We start from the raw sequence: 16,186 nt of genomic DNA on the forward strand, positions 1-16,186 counted from the left end.
AGGAATCCGACGTGGTGTCTGCGGGAAAGCCTGGTCCCCAGGAGAAGGGGCTGAGCCCGTGGAAGGAGGGAGCTGCCACCAGCCAAGACTCGGGCAGCGCAGGGGCAGCGGGTTTTCCAGCGCAGACCTGCAGGTCAGGAGTCGGGTGCCAGGGCCCTGTTTGCAAGTGTCTTCTAGCCGCACGGCCCTCCCTTGGGCGCCTGCCTGTCCGAGGCTGGAGATCCCAGAGGGTCGTGCTCCATCGTCACCCAGGGCGCCACCTTGTTAGAACGTCGCCCCCTGCCCGGGTCCCGGTCCTGTGCGTCCCCACGCGGTCTGCGCGCACCGGCGCGCCTCTGAGTGGGGTCCAAGGGGGCGGAGAGGACGCAGCCTGGAGGGCCTGTGAGCGCCCACTGGGCTCATGGTGCCGGGTTGAGGCCGACGGGTCACCTTTTTGGAGAAGGCCAGCCGGCCGTGAACTTCGGGGCGTTCTCCAGAGGAGAGGGAGGCGCCCAGGAGGGTAGAGGTCTGGCGTCCAAGACTGTACTAAGCGACAAAGTGTCAGGTGGAGCCAAGTCAGAGAGCTTGTCATCGTTCCCTGGTGGTCTAGTGGCTAGGATTCGGCGCTTTCACCGCCGCGGCCCGGGTTCGATTCCCGGTCAGGGAAGTCCTTTTAATTTTACCCACTCAATCCTGGGGAACCTGGTTCTCTGTTGTCCTTTGGAAAGGTGAATGCTCATGAACACAGAGTGTCTAGGTCCCCCCAAGAGCTGCGTCCTGCCAATAGAATACTGGGAACAGCCTCCAGCTCCCTCCATCTCAGGATTTCAGAATGTTCACCCCAACACAGCAAAGACAATGGAGTCCCAATCTCTCACCCCCCACCAAGTTGCAGTATCCACATAGGTGACACCTTTCTTTAGGCCCATAGAAGAAGCCTCTACAGCCAGGATCTGCAGATCCACCAGGCTGTACCTGGTTGGACATATCTGGGAACTCGGTGCCAAGAAGAGGCCCCAGGGCTTTTAGGCGGCTATTCTCCATGTGTCATCAACTCCCCAACCTTATACGGGGGTCCGACATGGGGATAGAGGAGAGAGCCCGCTCCCTCTCACCGCAGAATAATCGTGTCATCTTTTACATCAGAGCTGGGAACTCAGCTAGCATTGTGCTTGTGGCCCTGGAATTCTTGTCATTAAACAGAAATGGTTCCTACTCTTTCATCATTAAGTAAAGAATAAATATAATATGTTTGATCAATACATATTATACGTATTCTTTATCCTTTAGGACAGTGGTTCTTAACCTTCCTAATGCTTCGACCCTTTAGTACAGTTCCTCATGGTGCAGTGAGTCCCCAAGCATAACATGATTTTCATGGCTACTTCATAACTGTAATTTTCTGCTGTTATGAATTGGGCGACCCTGAGAAGGGGTCATTCGATCCGCAAAGGGGTCGTGACCCACGGGTTGAGCACGCTGCTCTATGAGCTTACAGGATACACCACCAGTCTACTAATCCTGTGTGGGAGACTGATGCTGAAGGAAATATGATGGGACTATATTCCCTAAGGGATAGCAGAGGGAATCTGGAAAGCTAATATTATTCCACGGCAGGAAAGCCACCACTGGGGTTCAGTCAGAGGTAAAGCCCAGGTGCACTATGCTGTGCACGGGGGTGATTCTGTCTCGCTGTAGAAGCAGACATTATTTGGTCATCTCCTCCCAGCGCGGCACCCATCCCCCCTCATGCCTTCCCCAATGCAGGTATGGGGTTTCCCCACCTGTGAGCTCACAGACTGTACTGTGGTTACCACCCACCTTGTGACGAGTGTAACTACTGAATATGCATGTCTCATGGCTACCTCTGAATATCCCACGATAGAAAAGACTCTCCTGTGCAGACCTCACTGGTGAGATCCTGGCCGGCCCGAGGGGAGCATGCTATCCTGAACTGTGTCTGACTCCTTTATTTTACGCTCTCTCCTAGCTCTCCTCCTCTCTATGACTTTACTATGATCCTTGTAGATTATAACCGTACAATTCCGCCTACAGGCCCAAGCTTGTTAGAGGCTGGCTTACTCTGACAGTTCTGCTGTGGTCTCTTCCACCGTCAGTAGTTAGGACATGCCTTGGAGTTCACGCGGAAGCCATCTCCAGGGCCAGCCGCATGCCTTTCCCAGAGTTACTCGAAGAGGGCCTTGGGCTTGCAGGCTTATGACTGTAGGAGAAGGAGAGTACGTTTTAGACCTTCGTTTCTTCCTGCTCAGGGTTCCCTCTGGTTTCCCTAAAAAGAAAAGCTTTGGGATTTCTAGGCAACTATGAGTCCCATCTTTGTGTGAACAACGCCAAGAACCATAGGGAATGAATGAGCAAAAATGAGTTTCGACCTTGTACTATTCCTATTTTTCATTTCACACCAAGGAGTAAAGTAGAAAACTGTTTCTCCAGGTTTGTAGCAGCCAAGGGAAGGTGGGACATCCACATAACAATCACTGTACATATTGATCCTTTCGAGGAAGTGCTGGTGTCCCAATTTTACAAGGAATTAATGAGGACAAGCCAGCTCCAGCTAACGGTCCAGTGACTCCAAGTGTGCTTGGCTTCACAGCTCAGTCTGGCCACTGCCTCTGCAGTCTGCGCAGTCAGGGACCAGGCAGAAAGAGTGCTCTTCCCTGCGCAGATCATGTTTGCTAGACGTCTGGAGCCAGGGTCCTATGTATTTCATTGTCCCTACATTTGTGCTCAATTCAAAGGTCTAACTTCTGCAAAGGAGACAAGGTGCTATGCATGCTGCATTTCCCTCTAAGAATACACTTCCATGTGGCCAGTGCAGGGTTCACGTGCATGCTTGGACTTAGGTACCAGAAATCACTCATTTCAAGTCCAGTGCTGCCCGGAGAGATGACAGGAACTGGCAAGCACAACGTTCCCGCACCTGCCATTCTTGCAGCTACTTACAATGAGCTGTAACCTCTGGAGTACTACTCTTAGAAAACACTCCCCCACCCCCACCCACCGTGCTGCTCTCTCCCCTGAGGGAAACAGATATCTTTTTTTTAACCATTTAAATTCATCATTTCTCTGAGAGGCAATTTCCATCACTGCTTCTTCTGTGTTTGCTTTGAGACAATTTCTGAGCCAACCAATGTTGTGGCTGGTGTGGCAGCTTCTTTGTAGGTTAATTCCCCCTTGCAAGGGGCTGGTCTGCGTTGTAGTCATGGTGTGGTACGTGGTCTGTGTTGTGTGGCCAGGGAGCTTGGACTGATCACTGTTACTGATAGACTTAGAGCCTTCCATGTATAAATTGGGCTACTTTTATGTGCACGTGCTCCCAGATGCAGTAAATTAACCATAGAGGACAGAACAGGAACCACATGGATTAGCCAGGTATAAATACTGAGTTCCTCACATGAAAGCTCATTGTACCTGTGAACAGGAGCCAGACAAGTATGCCCTTTATCACTACTCAATTCAGTATTGTCCTGTAAATCTTAGCCAGAATGATAAGATAACAAAAAGAAAATGAAGGCATCCAAATTGGAAAAAAAGTAACATTCTATTTTCAGATGATATGACTCTATATGTAGAAACTCAAAGACTATTTGGAAGATTCAGCAATGTGTTTACAAGATTAACATGCAAAAATAAATCAGCTTCCTGTGTACAAATGAAGAGAACTCTGAAAAGGATATCCAGAAAACAATATCACTTACAATAGCAACCCCAGAGATGAAATATTCAAGAATGAACCTAACCAAAGGGGGGATATTAATTTTATATTATTTTTGTTAATTTTATAATGTTAAATTTTAATAATAACAATAATTGTTGAGAAATGATTATCGAGAACTGATTATCAAAGTTTGCATTGTTGATCAGTTGTTAGAATTCAACCACCATTGTTTGGACTTAATGAACAATGGCATTTTGGGGCATTGGCAAGGATGAAAGCATTTTGTAACTGTCTCTCAGATGATACACATTGTACTGTGTGCTAGTGCTAGTTAAACAAGTGATGTCAACAAATCAGCTATTCAGATCATTTATGTAAGTAATTTATTTATTTTATAAGTACATAAATTTTCTGGAATTTAGCAGACAGTACTCATATTATTTATATTTTATAGTGGCAACAAAAAGTTTAACGCCGGCCTTGAAAGTGACACGACTTACATTACGGCAAATTCAGAGAAAAAACTAATACAAGTTAGTATTGTTATTATTTAGAAAGAAATTTAGGATTAAAATTAAAATAATTAAAAATATATAGTTACTTTATAACAATCAAATTAATTTAATTTATAAACTAACAATAAAATATGTTCATGTAATCGTGTATCTACTTGCTATGTTTTTAAGCAATATGTATATAATAATTTATAATATAATTTTAAATTATTTTTTTAGATTTGTAACATAATGAGTAAGAAAAGAGGATGCGAATTCAATGATGATCTAAGAAGTGAATTTCCTTTTATTAAAAAAACCAAAAGCCATTACATGGTAAATGGGAGAAATGTAATGGTGAATTTTCTATTTCGCATGGCAGAAAAAAATGACGTTTCAAAGCACTTGGAGACACAGAAACATAAAAGATATTTAAATACTGCTGCATCTTCCTCCAAAATACAGGAATTTTTTTCAGAAAACAACTTATGGAGACGAAGAAAAGAAATAGCAGTAGCAGAAGGACTTATGTCTTTTCATGCTATTAATCACAATTATTCCTTCAGATCTATGGACTGTACATCACAAGTTGTCAAAAAGTTAATCAACAAAAATATTGCCTGTGCTAGAACAAAATCCGAGGCAATTGTGGGTAATGAGCTTTCCCCATATGCATTTTCAGAATTAAACAAAAATCTAGAAAAAATTCATTTTATATCCATATATTCTGACACATCTAATCATAAGGATGTAAAGTTATTTCCAAACATTATTAGATTTTTTGATTTGGAAACTCGAATAAAAATTAGAATTTTAGATTTCATTTCTGTGCCTGGCAAAACTTCTGAAATAGTTTTGAGTTCCATTATTAATATTTTGGGGGGAAAATTTTAAACATAAAATGATTGCATATTGTGCAGACAACACGAACGCAACTTTTGGAGGAAAAGTGAGAAGAGGTACAAAAATACTTTTTTATAAATTAAACAAAAACCTTAATCAAAACATTATTGGTGTTGGTTGTGCAGCGCACATAATACATAACGCCATTCAAACAGCTGCTGATTTGTTGCCTGTAGATGTGGCAGATATTGTTATTAAAATATAGTCATATTTCTATATATACCCTGTGCGCATTGAAATGCTTAAAGAATTTTGTGAAACTCGGAAGTCGAATATCAGAAAATACTTGGATACAGTAAAACATGCCGGTTAGCTCTTTTGCCAGCTGTCGAAAGAATTTGAAAATATACGATCATTTGAAATCCTACTTTCTATCACAGGATAAATGTCCTGGAATTTTAGAAGATATTTCTGAAAAAGAATCTTTAAAAATTTGGCTCGAGTTTGTACACAATCAAGCAGCTCTTTTTCAAAATGCTATAAAACTTATTGAAGGTGACAAAATTTTGGTAATCAAAGTAGCAAATGAAGTTAATAATATAAAATTTCAGTGTCAAGAAGTGGTTAGAAAATCATTTTCTTCCATTAACTATCCATAATAGTATAAGCCGGGTAGAAGAACAAGGTGCAATAAATCGTGCAGATATCACGAATCACGTTAAAAAGTTCTATAGTAACTGCATAGATTATTTAGAAGAGTGGATGGTAAATGACAGTGATATTGAACATTTTCATTGGGCTACATTAAAACAAGAACTTAATTGGAATGATGTACAAAAATCATTCGATAATATTACTCAAATTTTCCCATGTAGTAATATTTCAAAATATGATCTTTTAAATGAGGTATCATTATTAAAAAACATATATTGATAAGGAAAAGGTTAAATCCTGGGAATCAGCAAAAATCACAATAGAGAACAAATGGTTAGAAATATTTCAGCATTTTGAAACAAACCATTTCCATACAATAACACTAAAAATTGTGGAATACGCGCTGTCCTTACCAGGAACTAATGCTGAGACTGAACGCGTTTTTTCTACGGTAAATAAACTTTGGACATCAGAAAAATCACAATTAAGTGTTGAGACTTTGAAAGCCATTTATGTGTGAAATATAATTTAACAAATTCTTGTGAAAAATTTCATGACCTTTTAAAAGACAGCAATCTACTAAAAAAAATTCACTCAAATGATAAATATGCCAAAGAATAAAGTAATACTGTACATAATTTTAATGTCTTATATTTGTAAATTGTACCTATATTGAAATTTTAAAAATATTACAATACTATTTTTTCGTTCTATGAAAATATTTGTTGCTCCATATAGACCAAATTTTTAATCAAGATCCTTCTCCCCCCACCCCTGGTCAATGGTGTTCCATTTTACCAATGTTAAAATCTGGTCACATTAATATATATATGTTTGAATTTTGGCCTTTGTAAATGTCCTTTGCCTCCTGGTTCTTTCCTCTATTTCCTTTTACTTTCCTCTTGCCATCTGCATGTAATAAACTTTCCCTCAATCCTGATGTCGCTCTTTATATAAGCCAGCTTCTGATCACTTGCACAGCATACAGATTGCATAAGTGAGAGCACACCGCCCTGATTCACACCTTCACTTATTTTAAACTGTGCAGTGTGCCTTTGTTCTGGCTGCACTCTGTCTCTTGATCCGTGATCAGGGTCTTCATGAGTACAGTGCACTGTTCTGAGATTCCCATTCCTCTCGAGGCCATCCAGTCTGTTATTGTCCACAAAGTTGAATGCATTGGCATCGCCGATAAAATACAAGCTAACAACTTTCTGGTGTTGTCTGCTTTGAGCCAGTATCCATCTGGCATCAGCAGTGGTATCCCTTGTTCCATGTCCTCTTCTGCATCTGCCCTGTGCTCTCGACACCTCCCTGTCCAAGCAGTGCTGCGACCGTTGTTGATCTTCAGCAAGTTTTCCTGCATGTGATATTATAGATATTGCTTTATCATTTGAGATGGATATCTTCCAGTGAGCTGTACAAGCAGAGGTCTTCCGCACTTCCTGGCATAGAAGAGGAAGCGCTCCCAGTGCTTCCTCCGTTTGTTGAAGCCTTTCCGTTGGGATGCTGCCGATTCCTGAAGCCTAAGGCTTGCAGTGGAGCTACAACTTCATCACCCTGCTGTTGCTCATAGACTGCCTTTGAAATAGCAACTCATTGTTACTGTGCATTCTTTCCATCTCCTTTTTCCACCGCTCAATATTTTACCTACGGATTCTTTCAATATGCAACTCTAGGCTTGAATTTTTTCTCGAGTTCTTTCTGTTTCAGATATGCTGAACATGTTCTTCTTTTTGTTTTTCTAATTCTAGGTCTTTGGCGTTTGATTATATATTTTGCTCCGTCTTGTAGAGCTACCCTTTGAAATGGTCTGTTTAGCTCCTTGGCTTCATCGTTTCTTCCATTTGCTTTAGCTGCTCTATAATTAGGAGCAAGTTTCAGGGCATTCAGGGAATACTAGAAAACATTTACTTGTGTTGTATTGATTGTGCAAGGGCATTAGGGGCAAAAATCAGTCCTTATGGAAGAGAACTAGCACTTCTTTGGGTGCATGGTCTGCACAACATTCTTGAAAGTGTTGGGCAGCAGGTCTGCCACTGTGAACACTAGGGTGGCCTGACCCCAGTCTCCTGTCTTCAATCTTCTCATCTGCATGCGAATGCCCAAACATCGAATAATTAGTGCGTTTGAAATATGATGCTGGTGAAGAGTATTGAAAATACAGTGGGCTGACAAAAGAACCGACACATCTGTGTCCGAAGAAGTATAGCCAGATTGCGCCTTAGAAAAGAAGATGAGCAGGCGTGGTGATCATGGGTATGTTATCAGGAGAGGAATGAACTTGCTTTCACTCCCGTGTCACCGTGGCTCCTTTAAACTAGCATTAGGAAGGAGAAAGGTGATTTCCCCCAAAAGCCATTTTATTGGGAGCTCATACAGATATCATATCACTCTGTAGTCCAAGCACATCATGCAGTATTGTACAATTGCCACTCCATAATCAGTTTCAAAGCATTTTCTTCGTTCTTGGACTCCTGGATATCAGCTCCCCTTCCCCCTACATCTCTCCCTGTATTCCTCAGGAACCCTTATTCCACTTGTTGTCTCTAGAGGGTCATGAATGTTGGGTTTAATGTACCAAACAACATATAACAAAAATTCATAAGGACTACTCACAATGAAGTATACATCAGAGATAAACCCCAATATGAAACACACACACACACACACAATGTGGAAAACCAGATCAGGGCCAATGGATCAAAGGGATGATCAAGTGACAAGGTTTTAATGGTTCAAGTCAGCTTTATCATTTTGATCTCCTATAATCATCTCTCTCCCATACTTTGATAACCAGTTTATTCCTATCCCTCAATTGTGGTAAATGATGGGAGGCTGATTTCCGGTGTAGATCTTGCAGATGTATTTGTGCTCCCTCTGCCATCCATAGCCTTCTGCAACCAGAATCTCACAATTTAAGCTCTGAGACGATTTCCTCCTTTGGCTTTGGATCATATAATTTATAGTCAGTGTTTCACATGTTGGTATGCGTCTCCCATGTGGACTTAGTTAACATCTCACTTAGATAGCTGCTTGGTTGGAAACAAGCCTTTAAGATCCAGACAATATTCTATCTGATAACCAGACACCATATAATTTCTTTACCATGCTTTGCTGTAGCACCCAAATCTTCTGTGTTCCCTTCCTGAGGATGAGGATTGAGCAGGGCTGTGATGTAGGAACAAATTGTTCTCAAATTGGAGCTGGGATTTAGTGACAGCCCTAAATCCATTCCTGGATCTATGTTTTTTTTATCTGCCTCTGCTCCCCTTAGCGACCTCATTGTTAAGTTATGGTAGAGAGTCTTATGGATCATCTCCCGGAGCATAATGATTTTCTGTTAATAGTGGCATTGCAAAAGTGGCATAGGGGAAAAAGCTACTGTATACAAACATTTCTGGGGTGAAGACTGTGTAGTATGGCAGAGACCCGATCAAAACCAGGGATGCACATGGTAGACAACAGTGGAGGAGGAGGGGAAAGGAAAATAAAAGGATGAATACAAGGAAGAAAAGGGGAGTGGGGGCATGGGGCACTAATCCACACAAGGGGAGGGTATTGTTTATACCTCCACAGGGAAAGTGGGACCAGACTTCAACCCAGTGCCTCAAGGTGTGAATGCAATATCCCGGCGTGGAGTAGGGAACCAGTGGAGAGGTCTGGGAGGCTGGCCCCAGCAACAACATTAAGTGGATTCCTGCCACTCCCCTGAAAAGAATTTGTTTCAAAGGATGACATGGATTCTGCAGCTCCGGGAGATGGACATATCTGATCAGAGCACACGGGAGCAGATGAAGGGGCAGGAGGAGACAGTGGAACACAGCCTGGCCCACCAGGCCGTGATGATGATGTTCCTGAGTAGAGCAGCCAGTCCACAGAGAGAACAACATGGCTGGCCCTACTATGGGACATGATGCCCCTCAGTGACTAAGGGCGATACAGGGGACAGCACCGGAGACACAGTGTGGGAATTGCACCTGTCCTGATCCCACCACACCGAGGCAAAGCACGGGGGGAGTGCAGCGGAACAGCAAGGGAATGGAGTGGCAAGGTCCCCAGGGAATGCTGAAAGTGGACTTTGGGGCCAGGGCGTGGTGCCCAAACAGACTGGACTGGAAAACGCTCCTAAGGGCCAGCAAACGATCCTTGAACGAACTACAAGCCCTTCTTTTGTGAAGTGTTTTGTTTTGTTCTTTGTCAGTGGTTTGTTTTTATTGTTTTATTGTCTGGTTGTATACTGTTGCTTTGTTTTCCTCTGTCTTGTTTTCGTGCATGTTAGTGTCTCCACAGGTCTATCTGAATAGGACAGGATGGATGAACTATCTGGAGGAAAAACAATAGGACAGACAGTTCCGGGGGGACAGACAGATTGGGTGGGGGAGGGGGAGGAGGGTAAGGAAGTGGTGTTAATAAACACAAGGACAAGGGAACAACATGGGACCCAAAATGGTAGTGAGGGGGGAGTGGCAAGCCTGATGGGGAACGATCAAGGGTAAGGTTGCGTAGAGAAGAGGTATAGCTATAGCCCAGGTGGGGACGGAGCATGGTGGTGGGGCAGGAGGAAAGTCAAGGGAGATGGAGGAAGGAGATGGGAGTCAAGGGGCATTTATGAAGGTCTAGACAAAGACATGTACATGCAAACATATATATGAGGATGGGGAAATAGATCTAAGTGTCTACATTTATAGGTTTAATATCAAGGTGGCGGAAGGACCTTGGGCCTCTACTCAATCACTCCCTCAATGCATGAATACTTTCATTTATTAAATTGGTACTCTATGATGCTTACTCTCCCGACACAACTGCTGAAGCCAAAGTGGGTGAACAAGTAAATGTGGTGAAGAAAGCTGATGGTGCCTGGCTATCAAAAGAGATAGTGACTGGGGTCTTAAAGACTTGAAGATAAACAAGCGGCCCTCTAGCTCAGGAGCAACAAAGCCCACATGGAAGAACACACCAGCCTGTGTGAGCGAGTGATCCCAAAGGGATCAGTTATCACGCATCAAAGAACAAAAAATCATCATATCATTGGCTGCACACCTTCATGATAGGATCGCTGAAGACAAATGGGTGCATAAGCAAATGTGGCGAAGAAAGCTGATGGTGCCCGGCTATCAAAAGCGATAGTGTCTGGGGTCTTAAAGGCTTGAAGATAAACAAGCGGCCATCTAGCTCAGAAGCAAAAAAGCCCACATGGAAGAAGCACACCAGCCAGTGCGATCACGAGGTGCCCAAGGGACCAGGTATAAGGCATCATGCAAAAAAAAAAAAAAAGAATATGTGTATGTGTGTATATATATATATGTGTGTGTGTATACATATATATATGTATATATATACCATATTGAATGAAGGGGGAAGTGCAGAGTGGAGACCCAAGGCCCAAGTGTCGGCCACTGGAGATCCCCTCATAGAGGGGTTTAGGAGAGGAGATGGGTCAGTCAGGGTGCGAGGTAGTACTGATGAAGAGCACAGCTTTCCCCCAGATCCTGGATGCTTCCTCCCCCCAACTACCATGATCCGAATTCTACCTTGCAGGCGTGGATAAGGCAGAGGTTGTACACTGGAACATATGAGGGCTGGAGGCACAGGGAATCCAGGGTGGATGATACCTTCAGGACCAAGGGTGTGAGGGACGATGCTGGGAGAGTGGAGGGTGAGTGGGTTGGAAAGGGGGAACTGATTACAAGGATCACATGTGACCTCCTCCCTGGGAGAGGGACAGCAGAGAAGGGGGGGAAGGGAGACTCCGGATAGGGCAAGATATGACAAAATAACGATGTATAAATTACCAAGGGCACATGAGGGAGGTGGTAGCGAGGAGAGAGGGGAAAAAAAAAGAGGACCTGATGCAAAGGGCTTAAGTGGAGGGCAAATGCTTTGAGAATGATTGGGGCGGGGAATGTATGGATGTGCTTTATACAATTGATGTATGTATATGTATGGATTGTGATAAGAGTTGTATGAGTCCCCAATAAAATGTAAAAAAAAGAAAAAGAAAAAAAAGAAAGAAAAGAAAATGATTAGGGCAAAGAATGTACAAATGTGCATTATACAACTGATGTATGTATATGTATGGACTGTGATAACAGTTGTATGAGCCCCTAATAAAACGTTTAAAACAAACAAAGAATATTGGCATTGATTAGCTACTCATACTAATTTTTAGAACATCGTTGAGAAAGGGATATTTGACCAGGGTAAGCTAAGTACCTGTCACAAAACCTGAATTAATCGCTGTGGCAGAATCAATCCCTCTGTGACGGAGGCGATTTACACAAACAACGGAGGTTGGTTGTCATGTAAAATTTATAATAATATTCACTGACAATGTCAACCCCAGGTCTGCCGGGCTGATGTATACCCCAACTCAGCAAGTAGGGCATTGATGTAGGAAGGCAATGTTGGTCTGCCTACTAATCACAGTCCAACTCTCTTGGTATAGCTGTCTTCTGCTTCTTCACACACAGTGCGTTTCTCTTCAGACCTCAGGTTACAGGTGTGTTTGAGGAGAAAGGTGATTTTGAGAGCCAAAGTAAAGCATCCTTACATCCTCTTTGTACAATATTTAAATTATGGGTATACTTTAATTGTGAAGTTTACCTGTACTAACCAGATACCTATTTACTGGGGTGATGTTTTGTGCTGGTATGCAAATGGAATCACGAAACACAGCAACACCTGCATACCTGGGGAAACACCAGTGAGTGCTCCTGGGTGCCTTGATAGAGTCGCACAGGGAGAAGTCCGAATCCATTCCCCCTCCACGACACCAAACGTGTATCAGTCAATTCAGAGCCACCTGCTAGAACTGGATTGTGTCCCACCTCTGTTCTGACACCGAGTGAACACACAGTACTTCCTCCTCTGACCCTAATCACCTAGAGCCACTTTGACCCTCACAAGTCATGGACAGAGTCCTCGACGCCAATCTGCCCAGGACCTCAGAAGACAGCCCCCCAACTTGTGAGACCCTCATACACGTCTGCCCGGTGGCTCCAGATCCAGAGGTCCCTGAAAGCCCTTCCGGAGGCACGCGGAACCCACTCATCATTCTCAAGAATGACTCAGAGAACTCAAAATTCTGTTCTTATGACGACAGTTTAATAGGCAAAAGGGCACATTGGGCAAGGACTGGGAGGGTTTTCAGTGCGAAAAAGAAACGAAACTGTGAAGTATGGGTTGAGCATTTGGCATGCGGTGGGCTTGGCTCAGCAGGCAGACACGTAGGCGTCAGAGCCTGTCCTGTAGCCGCAACCGCTGTGCGCGATTCTGAGTGACAGTGGCTGCGTTCAGTCTGGTTTGTCTGAGGGTGTGCATGGTGCGCAACACCGTCGTTAGCTGACATCTCCCCTTTGAACGGGAAACTGGCCAAGTGTGTGATTTACTGAGGCTTGAAGTGCTCACGCTCAGTGCTTTTTACCTCGTTTTCTGATCTGCGAGCGGAGGACAGAAGTCACCGAGAGCGCAGAGCAGGATCCACGGCGGCGCTCGGTCCGGTCTGTGCAGGGGCCTCGGTCAGCCCCGGGCCGGCGACGCTGAACGAGTGCTCTCAGGGCTCGGTGGACGGAGGCAAGGAAGCCCTGGTAGCGCTGGCGATCAGGCGTTGGGCGGCCTCCCGAAAAGATTTACAGCCTCAGAAATCCTGCATTGTGAGTCGGAATCCACTCAGTGGCAGTGGGCTTGAGTTTTAATTCCCCCCATTAAAATCATGCGATCTGATAGATGTAAACAGGAGAGAACACCAGTGGACTGGGATTTGGCTCTGGGATGCAACAGGAGGATCACCACCGGTTCCATGGTGTAATGGTGAGCACTCTGGACTCTGAATCCAGCGATCCGAGTTCAAATCTCGGTGGGACCTGGGTCTTTAGGAGCTTTTTAAAACCTCACAGAGATTATGGGAACCCCTCTGGGTTTACTTACAGGGAGCTAAAGGGTTTAATTAAGATGACATCTCTCAAGTACCTGAAACTGATTCACATGAGAATGGAATGGAGACAGCACAGCCCTTTAGTCAGTTATGTCTGTGATCAGAAATCAACAAAATAGGATTTGCAAGAACCAGCTACCAGTCATTGTTGAGCCTCTTTCATATAAATAAAGATGAAGGCTTCTGATGGGGTGGTGCTGGTTGTCATCCAGTCAGCTCTGACCAGCAGACCTTATGCTAAGGGAGATGAAACACAGTGATAATAGTGACGAAAGCAAATTTTAATTGCGTATATGCATAAAGAAAAGAGAGAGTTGGGAAATGGGTTGACATGCCATCGCTACCTGTGTCTGACTGATTCAGAAGAACAATATAAGCATAAACAGCGCTATTGTGAAAATATTACCAAAAATACTTTACTAGTTAATGCAATTCCAATCCAAATGCCTACACAATTCTCCAAAGAAATAGACACATTATTCACCAGCTTTATATGGAAAGGAAAGAAACTCAGGATAAATAAAACACTATTAATTTTTTTTTAAGTAAGGGTCTTATCACTCCCAGACTTAGAAACCGACTGTGAAGCCATGGTAATCAAAACTGTCTGATACTGGTACAACTGTTGCAGGTTCAAATGAATGACAGCACGATCATGTCTCCATCACTTAAAGGAGTCCTGAGAGTGATGATGGCAGCAAATGTACATATGTGTTGACACAGTGGATGTATCTATGGGTTGTGAAAAGATTTGTATGCGCCCCCAATAAAATTATTTTTTAAAGAGTCTTTATTCATAGGTTATTACTGCACTGCTAGAATCTAAAAGTGATTCTTTGATTTAAAGGCGAAATGGTCTGCTTTTCCAGGCTGTAGGTGAAGGAGCTCTTCCCTCCCTTTCGGAAGCAGGTACAAAAGTGGGGAAACACACCCACTTCACTTGGCTAGGCAGGGAAGCTAAGCATGTTCTAGACATGTTGACATAGCTTCATGAGATGTGCTTTCCTTCGACAGCGATTTGAGATGAGGAGGACTCTTCGGCAAGTTCCCCTTTAGAGCGTACCATGTCTCTGAAAAGACAGGAGATGAGCCTTGTGTGTAGCTGTAGAACGGATGCCGCATTACACACAAGGGCATAGAGTGGATCCTGTCCCACACGGTTTCCTAGGAGGCCCTCTTATCTGAAACAGGTGATCGGTCTTTCTTCCGCCCAGCGCCTGTGGGTGGGAACCGGCACGCTTACGGCCTCCCTCTCAATGTGTGTATTTCAGTTGTCTGATAGCGGCAGTCCTGAGCGCAGCCACCTCTCACTGGGTGTTTGTGTGTATTTTCCTAACAAAGAGTAATGTCGGGGGTCTCGCATGTGCTTAGTCATCATTTAAATATCACTTTTACTGAAATTTCTCTTCAAAGGCTTTGTACCTTTTACTTTCTGAGTTTTGTTTGCTTGCGGATAGGTCGTATGCCTGTATGTCACTGTTTGTATGAGCTCATTGTATATTCAAGGCAGTGAACCCTTATCGGGAGCTTGGCTGTTGCATATTTTCACCCATTTTGTAAGTTCTTTCTTCACTTTGTTGCTTGGATCCTTTGAGGACCAAAAGTTTTCCGTTTTTTCTGCACGTGGTTTTGCTGTCATATCTAAGAGTCCAGGGAAGCCCGGCAGCGCGGGCGAGTGGCGCGCCGTGATCGTATAGTGGTCAGTACTCTGCGTTGTGGCCGCAGCAACCTCGGTTCGACTCCGAGTCACGGCAGTCTCTGCTCTCCACCGCAGTGGCCTTTCTCCTTTTAGGGAGGCCTCTCTGCTGCCCATTCTCCTGCTGTCTCCCCCAGAGCAGCACCCTGCGGGCTGCAGAAGGGAAAGCACTCGAACCGCGGGTCGCCGCGCGCACCCCACTTGGTGCCCAGCAACCGCTAGGAAACTGTGGGCGCCTGGCCTTTTCTCGGTGGAGGGACTCCAAATATTAGCATGAAACGAACAGGCCGATGAAAGGAGTTCGTCCTGCAACTAGGGTATTTTCAATAAATAGAAGTGAGTGCCGTCACGGGACACCTGTGTGTAAACAGTGCATTGTTGAAGGACGGCGTAATTCATACAGAGGGAGCCGTGTGCATTCCAGTACGCGGCACCACGAAGCTGACTGACCAGACCACGGAAAGCCGTCCTTGACCTACAGAGCCGCTCGGAGCGCTCTGTTCCCAGTGCACCTCATCCCCAGGAGACAAGTCACCATCCGGACGTCCAGCTCTTCCCACCGAGACGTGTACACAAATGACTCCACATTTCCGTATCTGTCTCTTTGTTTAATTCTTTGCCTCTCTTTTTAATGCCATCTAGTAGTTTGGACATGTATCCAGCTGGATGCATGCGTGTGTGTCGTTTCGGTGTTGTTCCTGCGTGCCATTCCCATGTGTGTGCAGACAGTTGATGGACAGTTGTGCTCTTTGAAGGTGGGTTGCTGTGCACAAGGTCGCTGTGACAAGTGTTCCACAATCTCATTTGTGCGTTTCTGCAGTCACTTCTTTTTCCTTCTGCAACTGTTTGACACTAGTTCCTGCGCCACAGACGCATGGAAGTCCGTTTCAATTCTACTTCTCCTTTTG

The 16,186-nt window shown here is 44.3% G+C and overlaps 3 non-coding genes across 3 annotated transcripts; all 3 read left to right on the forward strand.

Annotated features, from left to right (window-relative positions):
* Positions 1-574: 574 nt before the first annotated feature.
* TRNAE-UUC (transfer RNA glutamic acid (anticodon UUC)) lies at positions 575-646 on the forward strand. The gene has a single exon. It is a non-coding gene; the product is annotated as a tRNA-Glu (tRNA).
* A 12,795-nt stretch (positions 647-13,441) lies between these two features.
* On the forward strand, positions 13,442-13,513 carry TRNAQ-CUG (transfer RNA glutamine (anticodon CUG)). Its single transcript has one exon. It is a non-coding gene; the product is annotated as a tRNA-Gln (tRNA).
* Positions 13,514-15,264: 1,751 nt separating this feature from the next.
* Positions 15,265-15,336, forward strand: TRNAH-GUG (transfer RNA histidin (anticodon GUG)). Its single transcript has one exon. It is a non-coding gene; the product is annotated as a tRNA-His (tRNA).
* Positions 15,337-16,186: the final 850 nt, after the last annotated feature.

Source organism: Tenrec ecaudatus, chromosome 1 (genome assembly GCF_050624435.1).
Source record: "Tenrec ecaudatus isolate mTenEca1 chromosome 1, mTenEca1.hap1, whole genome shotgun sequence".
NCBI classification, from domain to species: Eukaryota; Metazoa; Chordata; class Mammalia; order Afrosoricida; family Tenrecidae; genus Tenrec; species Tenrec ecaudatus.